We start from the raw sequence: 17533 nt of genomic DNA on the forward strand, positions 1-17533 counted from the left end.
CAGGTTTCAGAATTGTGGATCTGGAATTGGTGGCAGAAGCCCTTAGAAAAGCCTGCAAGTGCTCTGTTTGTGGAGGAAATGTGTATTTGGTTGATGATGGAAAGAGAGAAAGTTTGGTTTACACATTGCACAGTTTGTGTCAAAACTGTGATGCTGACAGACCATTCAAGACGTCAAAGGTGAATAATAGAATCTATGAAGCCAATATTAGATTTGCTTATGGACTAAGATGTATAGGGATTGGAAGAGATGGTGGAAACCTTTCATGTGGTATTATGAACATGCCTGGTCCTCCCCTAAAATTTTCTGCAATGAGTACTGCTCTCCTCAATGCAGTTGCAGAAGTAAGTAAAGAGAGCATGATTATGGCAGTCCTGGGGGAAATTCAAGAAAATTGTGAAGCAACTAATAGCAGCGATATAGCACTTTTCTGTGACAGTTCCTGGATGAAGAGGGGTCATACTTCACTGCATGGAGTTTCAACAATCATTAGTGTCGACGCTGGAAAAGTATTAGACGTAGAAGTGATGTCTAAATACTGTTCTGCATGTTCCTTGCACAAGAAATATATTGATGCAGGTAAAGAAACAGAATGGGCAGAAGCCCATAAAGATGTTTGTAACAGAAATTATGCAGGCTCCAGTGGTAAGATGGAAGCTGCAGGTATGAAATTCAAGTTCCATAGATACGTACAGTATTTAGGAGAGGGAGACTCTAGTGTTTTCAAGAATGTAGTTGAAAGTCAGCCCTATGGAAAATATAGCACTATTGAGAAACTGGAGTGCTTAGGCCATATTCAGAAGAGGATGGGTAGACGACTCCGAAGTCTTGTTGTAGACAATAAAGGCAAGCTACTAGAGGATGGGAAGCCACTGGGAGGTAAAAACAGACTAACAAAGAAGAGAATTGACAGCCTACAAGTCTATTATGATGCTGCAATTAGAAGTAACCTCACAAGCTTGGACAATATGAGGAAAGCAGTATGCGCCATTTCGTTTCATTACTTGTCAGCTGACACTACACCTCAACATGGCCTCTGTTCTAATGAATGGTGCAAATTTTTGAAGAGTAAAGAAACTGGGGAAAAATAACCTTCCTTATGAGGTTTCAATGGCCAGTAAACTAACTTTTAGAGCACTGGCTTCACCAGAACTGCTAGGAAAATGTCTTCATCTGAAAACACAGAACCCAAATGAAAGTTTCAATGCTCTTATTTGGAAAAGATGTCCAAAGACTGCGTTTGTTTCCAATTTGGTGGTGAAGATTTCTGCTTTGGAAGCTGCAGCAGTGTTTAATGAAGGGAATGTAACAAGACTTCACATCCTCAGCAAGTTGGGCTTTACACCTGGGGTCTTTACTGAGCAGATACTGCAGATCATCGATAAGCAAAGAATCGCGAAGGCAGAGACTTGAGTCCATAACATACAAAAAATTGCTAGGCAAAGGAGCAGAGAAGCTAAAAAAGCTGCAGAGGATGATAAGGAAGAAATGGAATATGGATATGGGCAGTTTTAGCTAAGGTATGATAGATTTTTTTGCAACTTAATGTTTTCTGCTTTCGGGAACACATTTATCAGAAACTACCAGAAGGATTGCAGTGAAATTTGGCACACCTATTCTTTCACTTTGAAGCAATATTTAAGTGGAACAAAATTTTAATCGAGATATTATACACAGTTTTGTGCTTGATAATACACTCCTGGAAATTGAAATAAGAACACCGTGAATTCATTGTCCCAGGAAGGGGAAACTTTATTGACACATTCCTGGGGTCAGATACATCACATGATCACACTGACAGAACCACAGGCACATAGACACAGGCAACAGAGCATGCACAATGTCGGCATTAGTAGAGTGTATATCCACCTTTCGCAGCAATGCAGGCTGCTATTCTCCCATGGAGACGATCGTAGAGATGCTGGATGTAGTCCTGTGGAACGGTTTGCCATGCCATTTCCACCTGGCGCCTCAGTTGGACCAGCGTTCGTGCTGGACGTGCAGACCGCGTGAGACGACGCTTCATCCAGTCCCAAACATGCTCAATGGGGGACAGATCCGGAGATCTTGCTGGCCAGGGTAGTTGACTTACACCTTCTAGAGCACGTTGGGTGGCACGGGATACATGCGGACGTGCATTGTCCTGTTGGAACAGCAAGTTCCCTTGCCGGTCTAGGAATGGTAGAACGATGGGTTCGATGATGGTTTGGATGTACCGTGCACTATTCAGTGTCCCCTCGACGATCACCAGTGGTGTACGGCCAGTGTAGGAGATCGCTCCCCACACCATGATGCCCGGTGTTGGCCCTGTGTGCCTCGGTCGTATGCAGTCCTGATTGTGGCGCTCACCTGCACGGCGCCAAACACGCATACGACCATCACTGGCACCAAGGCAGAAGCGACTCTCAGCGCTGAAGACGACACGTCTCCATTGGTCCCTCCATTCACGCCTGTCGCAACACCACTGGAGGCGGGCTGCACGATGTTGGGGCGTGAGCGGAAGACGGCCTAACGGTGTGCGGGACCGTAGCTCAGCTTCATGGAGACGGTTGCGAATGGTCCTCGCCGATACCCCAGGAGCAACAGTGTCCCTAATTTGCTGGGAAGTGGCGGTGCGGTCCCCTACGGCACTGCGTAGGATCCTACGGTCTTGGAGTGCATCCGTGCGTCGCTGCAGTCCGGTCCCAGGTCGACGGGCACGTGCACCTTCCGCCGACCACTGGCGACAACATCGATGTACTGTGGAGACCTCACGCCCCACGTGTTGAGCAATTCGGCGGTACGTCCACCCGGCCTCCCGCATGCCCACTATACGCCCTCGCTCAAAGTCCATCAACTGCACATACGGTTCACGTCCACGCTGTCACGGCATGCTACCAGTGTTAAAGACTGCGATGGAGCTCCGTATGCCACGGCAAACTGGCTGACACTGACGGCGGCGGTGCACAAATGCTGCGCAGCTAGCGCCATTCGACGGCCAACACCGCGGTTCCTGGTGTGTCCGCTGTGCCGTGCGTGTGATCATTGCTTGTACAGCCCTCTCACAGTGTCCGGAGCAAGTATGGTGGGTCTGACACACCGGTGTCAATGTGTTCTTTTTTCCATTTCCAGGAGTGTATATTGAAAAGTTTGTTTGTAAAAAATGTTCGAATCCAAAATATCACAGAAAATAGTAGCATTAATTTACCAAAAAATTACTGCACTTAATTGTACACCTATTAGTGTAGATTATTTTACCATTAAAAAATTTGCCAAATTTGTGTCGAAATTATGAAAAGGTGTACCTTAAAATAATAATGCAATAAAAAATTCAAAATTATCTCACTGCATCAGACTGTTATTGAAAATTCTGATTTTTTAAAAAAATCGTATTAGATCTCAATACATAAGTGTGCAAAATTTCAATGAGATTGAACAAAAAACGGCAAAGATATGGATTTACAAATATATCATTGCAGGACTGCCACCGTCTCCCCTTAACAGAATTTTTCGCTAGTAATATGTCTGTATTTGCAACCAATAGTATCAACACTAGGAATAATAATCTACACAAATATCTAAAATCAATTACCTTGGTCCAAAAAGGGGTCAAATATTTAGGAACACACATTTACAATAAACAGCCAGCAACATTTAAAAACTTGGTTTCAGATAAAGCACAAGTTAAACGGAGATTGCAAGACATTTTGATAGGCAGCTCCTGCTAATCTATAGATGAATATCTTAACAAGGATGTTACACCAGCTTAAGCAAAAATGTCAGTTAGATTTCAGTTTTGACAGTGCATAACTGTGTTTAATTCTGACAGTGTATTAATTCTGTAACTATTAGCAGTTCCAGGATACTGTCATGTATTCACATATTTTGACAATTTCCTAACAAATTATCAGGGTAGTGAATATTATATTCAAATGTTTTATGTTATTTTGTGTTATACTTTCTGACTTGCTCCACACTCACAAGAATCATCTCGTTTTTGGGTCTATGGAACAAAAACTGAATCTAATCTTATCTAATCCTTGCAGCTAGAAGACAACAGAGAGACCACAGAGATGATAACCCACGAATTTCAGTAAAAAGGGGAAATGCGCGAAACTGAACGGCATCTGGATCCTGGTGCTGAAGAAGATGTGTATTATAGTCTGTTTAAAATTGCATGGTAATTGACACTTCTCGTGTTGGAGATGGTTTCCTCCACTCAACATCACGCCCAAAACCCTTTCCATTGCCAAACTTCACAATAATTAATCAGTTCATTTCCAATTCCTTGTCCAGCTTCTTTCTTGATGTGTTTGGGTTCTGAATCAAGGGTCTGGTACTTCTATTTAGTATTCCATCACACATGATAACCACACCAAAAACAAAACACACACACCGAGATGCTAATGAAATACACATCTCATACATAGCACCAACCAAACACTACTGGATACTTCTGCACAAGAGGTGACTCAGAGTAACATATACAGTTATCATAGTCACAGGTATCGGCTTACATTAGACAAGCTATGAATGACATTGCATGAAGCTGAATTTTGAAGGCTGTAACTTACCATTGTGATTGGGTCATCACAGTATAAATATAACAACTGTTGTAGCAGTGTGAAATGGTTGGTGCATTACTCTGTTGTGTTGAAGGTCGTAGGTTCAAACCTCATCAGATCTAGCGATTTGTTTTCATTTCTAAATCTAGTCACAAGAGTTTATTTATTATTTTAATTTGATTAAGTGGTTTAAATGTAATACTTTTATTTATAATTCTTTTCCACCTCATTTACGTCATTATACTGACTCATTTGTCCTTATTTTTTCTTCCTATTATTCTTTTTCGTCTGGAATCTACCTGTGTCACCTATAATCTGCAACCATGTGTCAACGAGGGCTGCTCATCAGTTGATAATGCGGCAGTGAAGCCAGTGTGAGGATAGTTCCAGGTAACCAACGATATCGAGAAATTAGTTTTTGTTAAATGATGAAACTAATTTTTTCTGTTTGATATTACCTGTTAGCTGTAACTGGAATGAACAAAGCCATTGTGATATGCTGCAGATTGTTGACCAACATTTTCTTGAGTACATCACAAGGCTGTGGTTAGCTTAGGACATGAGATTAAGTTCATGACTACAAACGACGTCATCTAGAATGGCTCAGTCATTGGTCACTTAACATCGACTGTTGACAAAGCGTCTCATATTTCTGACATTCCTTGTTGTAGCCACTTCTAACATTTCTTCATATTACACATTAACAGCATTTGTGAAATGATCTGCAGTGCATGAGTGTCGCCTATAACCAAGCAGCAGCTGGCAGCCAATGTGGCAACACTGAAGCCACAACTGACAGACATCAACTATCAAGTAATTTTATCATGCTATAGACTTCTACTGTGTGTTGATAGCACCAGCACATGACTGCATCCGACAATGGTCAATAGCACTCTGGTATTCAAAGCACATGACATCATGCTACGGTGTGGGAGGACGTGTAAACGAAATTTTGCTGCAGCGACAACATTGCCAGATCTTCCGATCTGCAAAAGATTTCCCAGCTAGGCATGCTTTGTCGAAAATATGGGTTTTTCTCCGAAATCTTTCGATTTTTAACTTTAATTTTAATTTCTCTCTATAAACTAATTTTTAACGATGCAGTACATAGTATTGCATGGGTGATGTAATACCAATCTGCATGAATCCGTTTGTTAATCACTGATGATCCAAATAAAATAAAGACAGTTGCACTTGTGCACCATTTCAGTTTTACTGAATGTATCCCAGTTTAGGTGTTGGCTATGTAGGTTGAGCATTAAATAATTAAATATGGGTACAAGTATTTATTATGATGCCTCATTGAGAGTGTTAAGAAGCAAAACCGCAAAATACAGCACAAGATGTAATAAAGAATGGGAAAATGATCTTATTTTTCGTTGGTTGTTAAGTAAAAGTAAGAGAGGTCCCTTTTTTTTAATTTATTGTTCTCTGTGTTACCAACACTTCAGTTTCAGATAATATGAAGAAACATACCACAGAGAAAAAAAAATAAGAAAAATTGTAGTATTGTTGTGAAATAGCTTAAATCAGCTGAAGTGTCTTCTGTATGCATTAAAACCAATTAAGTAAAACTGTAAAGGAAGGTGGAATACATCTTGCTAGTTTTGTTTGTGAACACGATCTAACAATAAGAATAATAAAGGACTTCCAAATCAGATAAAAGCAGTGGCGTGTCCATATTCTGAAAATACAAGGCATATAGAGTGCAAGAGAATAAAATGAACAGCCATTATAAATAATGTGACTGGGAATGGAAGTTTTACTCAACTCGCTGAACTTATGGAAAAAAAATCACATTTTCCCTTGTAGATGAGTCCATTGACAAGGATTGCATAAAATATTTATCTATGGTAGTTCGTGTAATGACAAATGATAAAACCAAAGATGAGTTCCTTCAACTTATTCCTCTGAATGATGCTACTAGCAATAATCAGTATGAACATATTGTTACATTTTTAATGACCATGACATACTATACAACAGAAACATGATTAGATTCAGTTTTTGTTCCATAGACCCAAAAACGAGACGATTCTTGTGAGTGTGGAGCAAGTCAGAAAGTGCAGATTTTGTAAAAGTAATGATGGGGTGGGGGGAGGGAGTATCATTCATTTTCAATTAAAACATTGCTGGAGAAGGGCACACCACTCCTTTTCACAATGAAACGTATTTGTCATTCATTTGTAGTTTGTGCTTCCTATGCATGCCTCAGACTGTATAGAGAAATTAAAGGTCTCACAAGAAATTTTTACAACTATTTGTACTCCAGTTCTAAGTGTGTAGCTGGGCTGAGCGAATTTCAAGATTTTGTAAATGTAAAATCCCACAAGATACTACACCCATGCCAAACACACTGGCTTTCTTTAAAGATGGTTATTGCTCGACGTATGGTGCAAAGTGAGGCCTTAAAGTTGTATTTTACCAATACTGTCTTGAGTGAACAATTTCTTGGCAATGAAACTACGAACGTATTGCAGATATTAAACGGTCCAATTACAAAATTGTTCCTTCAATTTCTGAATTTCATACTACCCTTATTCAACGGTTTGAAATTGAAAGTCCAGAGTGAATCATCATAAATCCATATCACTTATCAAGATGTAGCTAGTACACTCAGACCAGTTTAGGACTGCTTCATAAAAGATGAATACCTCTCTAAGATAATGATGGAGAATATGCAGTATAAAAATCCCAGTAATTGTAAACCATTAGATGATATTTATTTTGGTTCTAAAATTCCTCTCACAGGAACCAAAAGCTAAACCCAAGGCACCCAGGAACTGAAAGATTTCAAGCTTCAATGTTTAAACTTCTACATCGAAGGTGTTGAAGAAATAAGCAGGAAATTTCGTTTTGATGACTTTGTAAGAGGTCCATGATTAAGGAATTTGTTGCTAGCACACTCGAGCAGATGTATTTCTGATGGATTGCTCACACGCTGCCTGTGACATGTAAGCTGTAAGAGAATCTCAGACCAGAGAGCAGTGTTGTATGCAGTAGGAACAGTGTGGTAGTAGGAGTAAGTAGTTTCTAGCACTCGAGTGTGTGGAGTTGGCTGGGCCGGTCGTGGGGAGCGATGGCAGAGCCTGAGCGATGTAGTATAAGGTAAAAAAGCAGCCTCGCACATATGTAGTATTGTTATATCAAGTCCCAGTAAATGTTTTTAAAAAAATATCTTAATAATAATCTTTCTTATAAAAATTAACTTTTGACAATCATTCATCTCAATTTAAAGAATTTACTAATTTGTCCAATCCATGGTCATCCCGATCATTGTAAAGAAAAAATCAGTTGTTGGTTTTTATACATGACAAATCTATGGGCCAGCATTGCACTGGGCTGTGCCAGAAAAATTTCTTATGGGAGCATATATATATATATATATATATATATATATATATATATATATATATATATATATATATATATCTGCTCCCATAAACCAATACTTATGTGAGCCATACAGTGAATCAGCACTTATCCAGTTATGTATTTCTAAATTACCACGATCGTTAAGAGAATCACTTTAAAACAGCACAGTATAAAGAAAATATTTCGGCATTTAGAGATCTGCTACAGCTTTCGGAAGTTCAGCAATCAGACTATTCTTTCATAAATAAAAATATTTCACGACATAACCAAGGCCAACAAGCATACAGTAGTTACGACCAGCCACGCTACTTTAATAGCAAAGGTGATAGATGCTCCAGGAATGACAAGCACCAGAACTTTAATAACAGACAAAATTTTAATTATCAGTATCGTCAAAATTATCAGCAACAGGTAACACATTTTGGTAATAATAGAGGTTTTCCCCAACAACAACAACAAAACCAGCCGGTTAGCATACCTAACCAACAATGTAATGTGCAAGGTCAACCAAGCTTTAATGTTTCGTCGCCTACACGTATAGCGTCGGCTCCACCAAATAGTAACTCACCGCAACAAGGAAATCACTACGTACAGAAAACACATCATTTCAATTCCTATCGCAACCCGCCGTATAGCAATGACTATCATGACAGATGTAAAAGTAATGAGCACAGATTTCAGCGAACATTTAATAACAGTAGGTCTTACGAGCAGCAGAATCATCCGCAACAACAGATTATCATGAATGAACCAGACAGCCGTATCATCCCGAACCTAATACGTCAGGAAGAAATAACAGAATAGTACAAATAGTCGAAATGCCACAGCATCCTCCCGCAAATAACAGCACGTCAGAAAGAATTTGACTAGATACAGTACAGGTTGCATCTTCCAGCGACGTAAGCAATACTGTTGACACACAGAATCTTGTTCACGAAAATGTTATTACTTTTGACGACATCCGAAACACACTTTTACATGAAAAACCAGTTATACAAAAAACCATTTCCCACCCTGTCATTGAAGTAAAGATTCGATCATACACATTTTCAGCAGTAATTGATTCTGGATCACCTATGTCAGTTATAAATGAAGAAACTTTCAACGAATGTAACAAAGAGAACACCTATCCTACGTTACCAGTAGGCAAAACTAAAGTAATAGGTGCCGTATCTAGTAAAGAGTAGATGTAAAATTACAGACACACTTATCATTTTGTATTGCAGGTTATATGTTCCACTCAAATTTTTGGATTGTTCCCTTATTGACAACAGACGTTATTTTAGGTACGAATTTTTTGGTACAACATGACGCAATTATTGACTTTCAAAATTCCTATTTAATGTTAAAGGATGAAAAGGTACAACTGGCTGTAGAATTTCAGCACTCTTTATCTGCAGAAGAACAAACAATTAATCGGACAGAGGTCATGTCTATATCGCATAACATAGACTGTCAGTCCACATTGTTCACAGATACGTACGTACACAACTACAATACACCAGACGAAGCTGACTATGACGTTATGCAACTGATTTCTGAGAAGGTAAAACAGGCAGTGCAAATACAGAAGACGAACGTACAGAACTACGCAATATTCTTTTACAGCAGGCTCCAGTTTTTGACAAGGACAAGGACTAGGTCCGCTTTTATGTATGAATTTCAAGTTAAACAGCATGACACATTTAAAGCCAAATATTATCCTATTCCGTATGTCCACAGAGAACAAGTTAAGAAAGAACTACAAGCTATGCTAGAGCAAGGAATTATTGAACCGGCAGTTAGTCCGTACATAAGCCCGCTCCATATTGTTAAGAAAAAGGGTGGATCACTTCGATTCACGTCATATCAATGACTATTATTAATGAAACAGATCGCCCACAGACACTAGAAGAATTTCTACAGAAATTTCGTGGTACTGCTGTTTATTCCACATTAGATTAGAAATCGGGATTTTGGCAAATTCAGCTCCATCCGAACTGCAGAAAGTACACAGCATTTTTCTGTTTTGGTGATTGTTATCAATTTTGCAAATTACCGCCCGGTTTAACAATTTCTTCTTCAGCATTTATTCGCAGTTTGAATGCTATACTTCCGACAGAACTTAAAGACAGAATCACAACGTATGTAGACTACATCCTTATTGCAGAAGCTAATTGGTCTGAATACAATCTGATTCTTGAATCACTGTTGCAAACTCTTCGTGCACAAGGACTCACAGTTAATCTTAGCAAATCGCACTTTGGGAAGACTTCTGTAAAATTTCTTGGACATGTAATTTCAGCAGAAGGCATTGCGCCTGACCCGGAAAAACTTCAAGCTTTACGTGACATTACTGTTCCAGCGACCAAGGGACAACTACGCAGCTTTCTGGGTTTAATTAACTTTTTCCGTAAATTTATTCATTACTCTGCTTTAGACACCACTAGATTATGCAAGTTGACTGGTAAAAACGCTATTTGGTCCTGGGATAGCCAAGCACAGTCTGAATTTGTTAATCTGGAAGACGATTTGTTGAATGCACCACTTTTATCACACACAGATCCTACTAGAAATTTTTCCATTGCCACCGACAGTTCTAACATCAGTTTGGGCGTACACATTTTTCAGGATATTGAAGAAGACGGTACTACAGTAATTAAAAACATAGCTTTTGCAAGTCGCATTCTGTCACCAGCTGAACGCAATTATTCTGTGGAAACTTTATGTACAGGAATTTAATTTTACAATTGTTCACATTCCCGGTACACAAAATATTGTAGCAGACGCATTATCCCGTTCTCTCATCAACAATAAGCAAGACATCGCAACCAACTTCTGCCAAGCAAATTTTAGCGTCATGTATATTCAACAAGTTGCATTTGAAAATTTCATTTCGTCATCATTGCGAGACATAGCACAAGAGCAGAGCAAAGACACCGTATGGCAAGATAGGAATAACCTTACCATTAGAAACCACTATACTGTAAGCAAGAACATTCTATTTCGCCGCTCTCACCCTGACAACAACAACTGGTTATTATGTATTCCTGACGAACTTGTTAACAAATTAATTTGGTATACCCATTTAAGTTACGCACATTATGGAGCCAGAAAATGTTTTCTTATACTGAGACAGAACTGTTATTTTGCCAACATGGAGAAACGTAGTCGACGAGTTTTAGCGTCATGTAAAGTCTACCAGAAAGCTAAATCAGACACGACTTCACATATTCCTCCGTTACATCCCATTGTACCCGTTAAACTGAGACACATGGCCGCTGTAGACATTTTTGGACCGATTCCCAGATCTAATAGAGGTTTTTTTTTTACATCTTTGTCGCTGTTGAACTCACTTCGAAATTTGTTACCTTCATTCCGTTACGCAAAGTTACTGCTAAATCTATTTCGAATGCATTTGTAAAACATTTTTATTTCACGTAGGGCATGTATTGAAAGTAATTTCCGACAATGGACCACAATTTCGATCTGTGATATGGACACGTATGTTACGAGCTATAAACATTTCTCCGATCTATATATCTAGGTATCATGCTTCTTCGAACCCTTCTGAACGACTGATGAAAGAAATTGGTAAACTATGTAGAATATAATGCCGTAAAAGACATATTGATTGGGATACACACATACCCCCATTCCAGGATGTAATTAACTCAATACCAAATGAATCTACTATGCTATCTCCGACTGTTATATTGAAAAATATTGAACCACCTAACAAAATTAAAGAATTAGTATCTCTTCCTACATCTCGTCGACTACGCCACCATGAAATAATTGACATTGCCCTCAACAACATCAAATGTGCCGCAGAGCGCCGGAGAAGACAGCAGAAACAGGTTTGTACACGCCGTGACTTTCATATTGGACAGAAGATATTAGTGAACTCACATTATTTATCCAACAGAGGAAGGAGTAGATGCAGTAAATTTGAGCTTCTGTACGTTGGTCCACATAGAATTCGCAGCATTCCTCACCCCAATGTAGTACACGTCGAAACTTTGAGAACCAGAAAAAGCAAGGGCAATCACCATATTTCCAATATTAAACCCTTTATTGAATGAACATACTTTATGATTTATCACACTGTAACGCCATTTCTTGATATTTATGTGACCACTTATGCAATTATATACATTTGACTACTTACTGATGAACATCATATTTTTTCTTGGCAAGTGCCCAACAAGGTAAGGTTAGCAGGTCGCTTTTCTTGTCGTTATACATCAGACATTTTCCATTTTTGTGTATGTATGATTGGTTACCTATCGAAAGTAGAATTTTGTCTGTATGCACTACGAAATCTTTAAGATATAACAAACACCAGTTGACTTTGACATTTTGCCTTATGATATCTCAATATCTTGACTATTCTACATTTTTTGCTACTACATTATGAGACTGTGTGTACATTTTTTGCACTTGAAAAGTCTCTATGGTTTTGACCTAATACTTTTCTGTCATGTATGCTGTATGCTTAGTCATATCACTTGAAACAAGTTTTTATTTAATGCAAATGTGATTTAAATGCACGATACTAATCCATATTCGTCATTTTTCAGAGAGCAATAACGTGTAAACGAAACGAATTAAACAAACCACAGTGGTTTACTATGAAATGGAAATTTCACCATCAGATTGAACGAAAGAAAATGCAATACCTTGTCATGAAGAGTAAATGGTTCAGAATTAACTAGCATTAACAAGAATATACTATACACACTGTATGATAGCAGTCTTGACTAATTATCTTCTTTCAGAATACGAGGTGGTTAATGCAGGCTGTCAGACAGAACTATACATGTAATTTTAGTGATGAAATATGCTAGAAGTAAGAAACTCTGTAATTTATGAAGTAACGAATGATAATGAATAGTTGTATGAGGAGAATGATAATATAAATATGAATAATGAAGTGTATATTTTTTGCAGATGATAATAAATGGTGATGGATAGTTGTATTAAGAATTTGGTAATATGAATAGTGAAGTTTTTCTTTGCAGATCGTGTTAATGATGAAGTTATGGTAATACGAATAATGAAGTTTTTCTTTGCAGATGATGGTAATGATGAAGTTTATATATGTTCTGTTAGTTAGAAATGCTATGTAGTTATTCAAGTATTTGTTGCAGTTCCTTTTGACAGTATGTCTTATGTTGCATAGTACAAGTACACGTTTCATTACCTGTTAATGCGAAGTTTACTACTTTTCAGCATAATATGAATCCATTTCTTCTTTCAGCTCAATAATCCATTTTGTATTTATTCCAGGAGAAGCTGTTCATGATATTAATACGCTACAAACAGTTAGTTATTAAACCTGTTCTAGTACTTGCATTTTTTTTACCCAGTTGTGTCTATCGTTTATGAATGTAGTCACATATACTCTACTTGTTTCATAACCTTGCTACAGATGACTAATGACGAATTATGTTAATAATCCTTATTTCCAGCAATAAGTCAAAAGAAAATATTTTCATGCCTGACCAATTAATTATCGATCACAATGCAATGCATTGCTAGCAAAAAAAAGATGTTTATTACCAGTGCCAACTATTGCCAATATACAACTAAATAATGCTACCAGTTTACAATATATTTCTAGTCCTAAATATAATGCAAATTTTTCTGATGTATTGATTCCATTATGTCTATGTATTAGTGGACTACAGACCTTGCATTACAGTTACAATGTCTTACATTTTAAATGTGTCTTATGTCACTTACATGATATCATATATAAACACTAGCAGCTTGATGCTACATGCAATAACTCTTGTTTTGAATGATGACATCTGAATAATACTGAATGATGTTTTGTAATACTGCATAAATGCTATGCCAATGATTATTATAATGAGATGACTTGTGCATAAATGCTATGCCAATAATTACTGTAATGAGATCACTTATGCAGAAATGCTATACCAATGATTACTGTAATGAGATGACTTATGCATAAATTCTATGCCAATAATTACTGTAATGAGATGTCTTATGAATGATGTTTTGTAATACTGCATAAATGAATGCCAATGATTACTGTAATGAGATGACTTATGCATAAATGCTATGCCAATAATTGCTGTAATAAGATCACTTATGAATAATGTTCTGTAATACTCCATACATTCTACAGAAATGTTTAGTAATTAGCCAATAAGTGCCAGTAATTTTTCAGATCAGTTGATACACTAGTGTAATTCTATGATGACTAGAATAAGACTTAATGTATCCTTCACCTTCTAACCTAATCACCACCAATTACTGCAATTTCCGTTTGTCCTGGCCATCCTCATTATCGTGGAGCACTATATTTGGTTTTTGCACTAATTCTACGTTGATGTAAGTGTATGGACTCTAACAGAATGTGGTGGTGACATCAAGTTGTCCACCACCTTGAACGATGGAGATGTTATTATGGTCCTACTGTTTGGTGTACCTGATGTACTACCAAAATAATAACATACAATATTAATACAACATTTCAGTGTCTTGGCTACACTGATAAATACTTCAGGGAAGATAACTTCAGATTGTCTCACTTGGTGTTGTGATTCTGTGGAAAGATATTGACTCTCAATGCAGCTACCCACTGTGCTACAACCATGATGTATCCTTCCCATTCCTATCCTAGTTTATGTAAAATTGCTAAAGACTTTTCAGTACGTGTGAACTTTATTTCCTTTCTTCATGTAAAAATGCTAAATTCTTTTACAGTGCATATGCACTTTATTTCACTTCTTAATGTATTCAGTTCTTGTACAAAATGCTAAAAACGTTTACAGTGTGTGTGCGCTTTATTTCACTCCTTGATATCTTTAATTCATGTAAAAATGCTAAAGACTTTTACAGTGTGTGTGCACTTTATTTCATTTGTTACTGTATTCAGTTCTTGTAAAAAATGCTGAAGACTTATACAGTGTGTGTGCACTTCATTTCATTTGTTATTATGGTCAGTTGTCCTAAATATGCTAAAGACTTTTACAGTGTGTGTGCACTTTAATTCATTTGTTACTGTATTCAGTTCATGTAAAAAATGCTAAAGACTTATACAGTGCATGTGCACTTCATTTCATTTGTTAATATGGTTAGTTGTCCTAAATATGCTAAAGACTTTTACAGTGTATGTGCACTTAATTTCATTTCTTAATGTATTCAGTTCATGTAAATATGCTAAAGACTTACAGTGCATGTGCACTTTATTTCACTCCTTAATATGTTTAATTCATGTAAAAATGCTAAAGACTTTTACAGTGTGTGTGCACTTTATTTCATTTCTTAAGGTATTCAGATCTTGTAAAAAATGCTAAAGACATACTGTGCGTGTGCACTTTATTTCACTCCTTGATGTGTTTAATTCATGTAAATGTGCTAAAGACTTTTACAGTGCAAGTGCACTTTATTTCACTCCTTGATGTGTTTAATTCATGTAAAATAATGCTAAAGACTTTTACAGTGCGTGTGCACTTTATTTCAATCCTTGATATGTTTAATTTATGTAAAAATGCTAAAGCGTTTTAGTGTGTGTGTGCACTTAATGTCATTTGTTAATATATTTTGTACTCAGTGTGTGTGCACTATATTTCATTTCTTAATATGTTCTGCACTTATCAATAATGTATTTGCTCTGTGACTGTAGACTTAGTAACTAAATAGATTATAGAAAAATTTGTTGCTCATGGCAAGTCCAATTGACTCGCCATCGCTGCCAAATTTTTGCCCCCCCCCCTCCAATGGAGGGTTATGTAAGAGGTCCATTATTAAGAAATATGTTGCTAGGGCACTCGAGCAGATGTAATTTCGATGGATTGCTCACACGCTGCCTGCGATATGTAAGCTGTAAGAGAATCTTAGACCAGAGAGCAGTGTTGTATGCAGTAGGAACTGTGTGGTAGTAGGAGTAAATAGTTGCTAGCACTCATGTGTGTGGAGTTGGCTGGGCTGGTCGTGGGGAACGATGGTGGAGCCTGAGCGATGTAGTATAAGGTAAAAAAGGAGGCTCGCACATATGTACTATTGTTATATCAAGTCCCATGTAAATATTTTTAAAAAAATATCTTAATAATAATCTTTCTTATAAAAATTAACTTTTGACAATCATTCATCTCAATTTAAAGAATTTACTAATTTGTCCAATCCATGGTCATCCCGATTATCATAAAGAAAAAAATCAGTTGTTTCTTTTTATACATGACAAATCTATGGGCCAGCATTGCACTGGGCTGTGCCAGAAAAATTTCTTATAGGAGCAGATATATATGTGTTATCCGGCGACCTTATTGAGGCAAGAATTTTTAATTTATTCAGTATGATCTTTCAGAGCCATGACGCAGCACTGCTGACGTCCAAAATTTACCAGTTTAGATTCACAGTCAATTAATTATTTAAAGGTTATATATGAGTCACATTTTTTATTAGGAGGTTAGTCACATTGTATTATTGGTAGGTTACAGAATTTTTTATTGGGAGTTTATGCTGAATGTGAATGGTATAAATAATTATATTTTTTTCTTTTGAGAGGTTTCGGAATTTTTCTGTTGGGAGGATACAACTTGAAGGTGTTAGAAGCTCTTAACCCTGAAAATGGAAAGACCAAATCTAATTCATCATTTTTTGGACTTGCGCCATAATTTTGGAATTTAATTGGAGACAACGAATTACAACATCTAGACACAGAATGGAGAAAGCTGCCAAATACTAATATTAACATTGTGACCACAGTCCCAACAGTGTTCTGGATTGCAGTTCAATGTATAAAGTAAGAGAACCAATATTTCCAAAATTATCTAAATTATTGACCTCACTTTTGTGTTTTCCAATTCATCGACTAGTGCTGAAAGAGTGTTTTCTACAGCGAATACAACGAAAAACAAGACATTGAAACATTTCTATGGCTAAGGTTGAGAACGATAAATAAGCTAGACATTGTATGGAAAAATAAAAGTTGACAAAGTTATATTCTCAGAGAGATTTAACAACGAAATACAGACAAAATAGTTGTGTAATTGTGTGAAAGTGGTGTAAACACTATGGTGTTTAACAGTGGCTATTTACTGGCTCCTGATAAACCAGTGCTTCAGAGATATTGGGTAAATTTAGTAAAGAAAATTCACAAATTTCTCTCCTCTTAACATATATTATTGAATTTTACATCAAAATTACAAAATAGAGATTTTTTCCACAGACTTCCGATTTTTCGTATTAAACTTCCAATTTTATTTGTATGTACCAACAATGTACAGTGAATAGTGAGCCAGGGTATGATTCAGACATTCATTTATCTGAAATTTCACATGATGCATTCATATACGTTTTTCAGCCCATTTCCTCATCTTTTGTTGCTTGCTTTTCCATTTCTTTTGCTCAAATTTGTTTGGAGCTAATTCAATTTCTCTTGGTCTTGGGAGGAATTCACACGTATTGTGTAATATGGCACTTACACAGTACAATATATTGGCACTATGTTGAATGATTGTCAATATCTTTAAAGCTCTCCATTGTTACTTAATATATTGAGCACCATCACAACCGAAATAAGACGTTCAATATTATTGGTCATTATTCAGTATCCCAAAAAATTTTTGGAGTACCTGAAGAGCCCTGTACTCACT

The sequence above is a fragment of the Schistocerca cancellata genome, chromosome 11, assembly GCF_023864275.1.
Source record: "Schistocerca cancellata isolate TAMUIC-IGC-003103 chromosome 11, iqSchCanc2.1, whole genome shotgun sequence".
Lineage (NCBI taxonomy): Eukaryota > Metazoa > Arthropoda > Insecta > Orthoptera > Acrididae > Schistocerca > Schistocerca cancellata.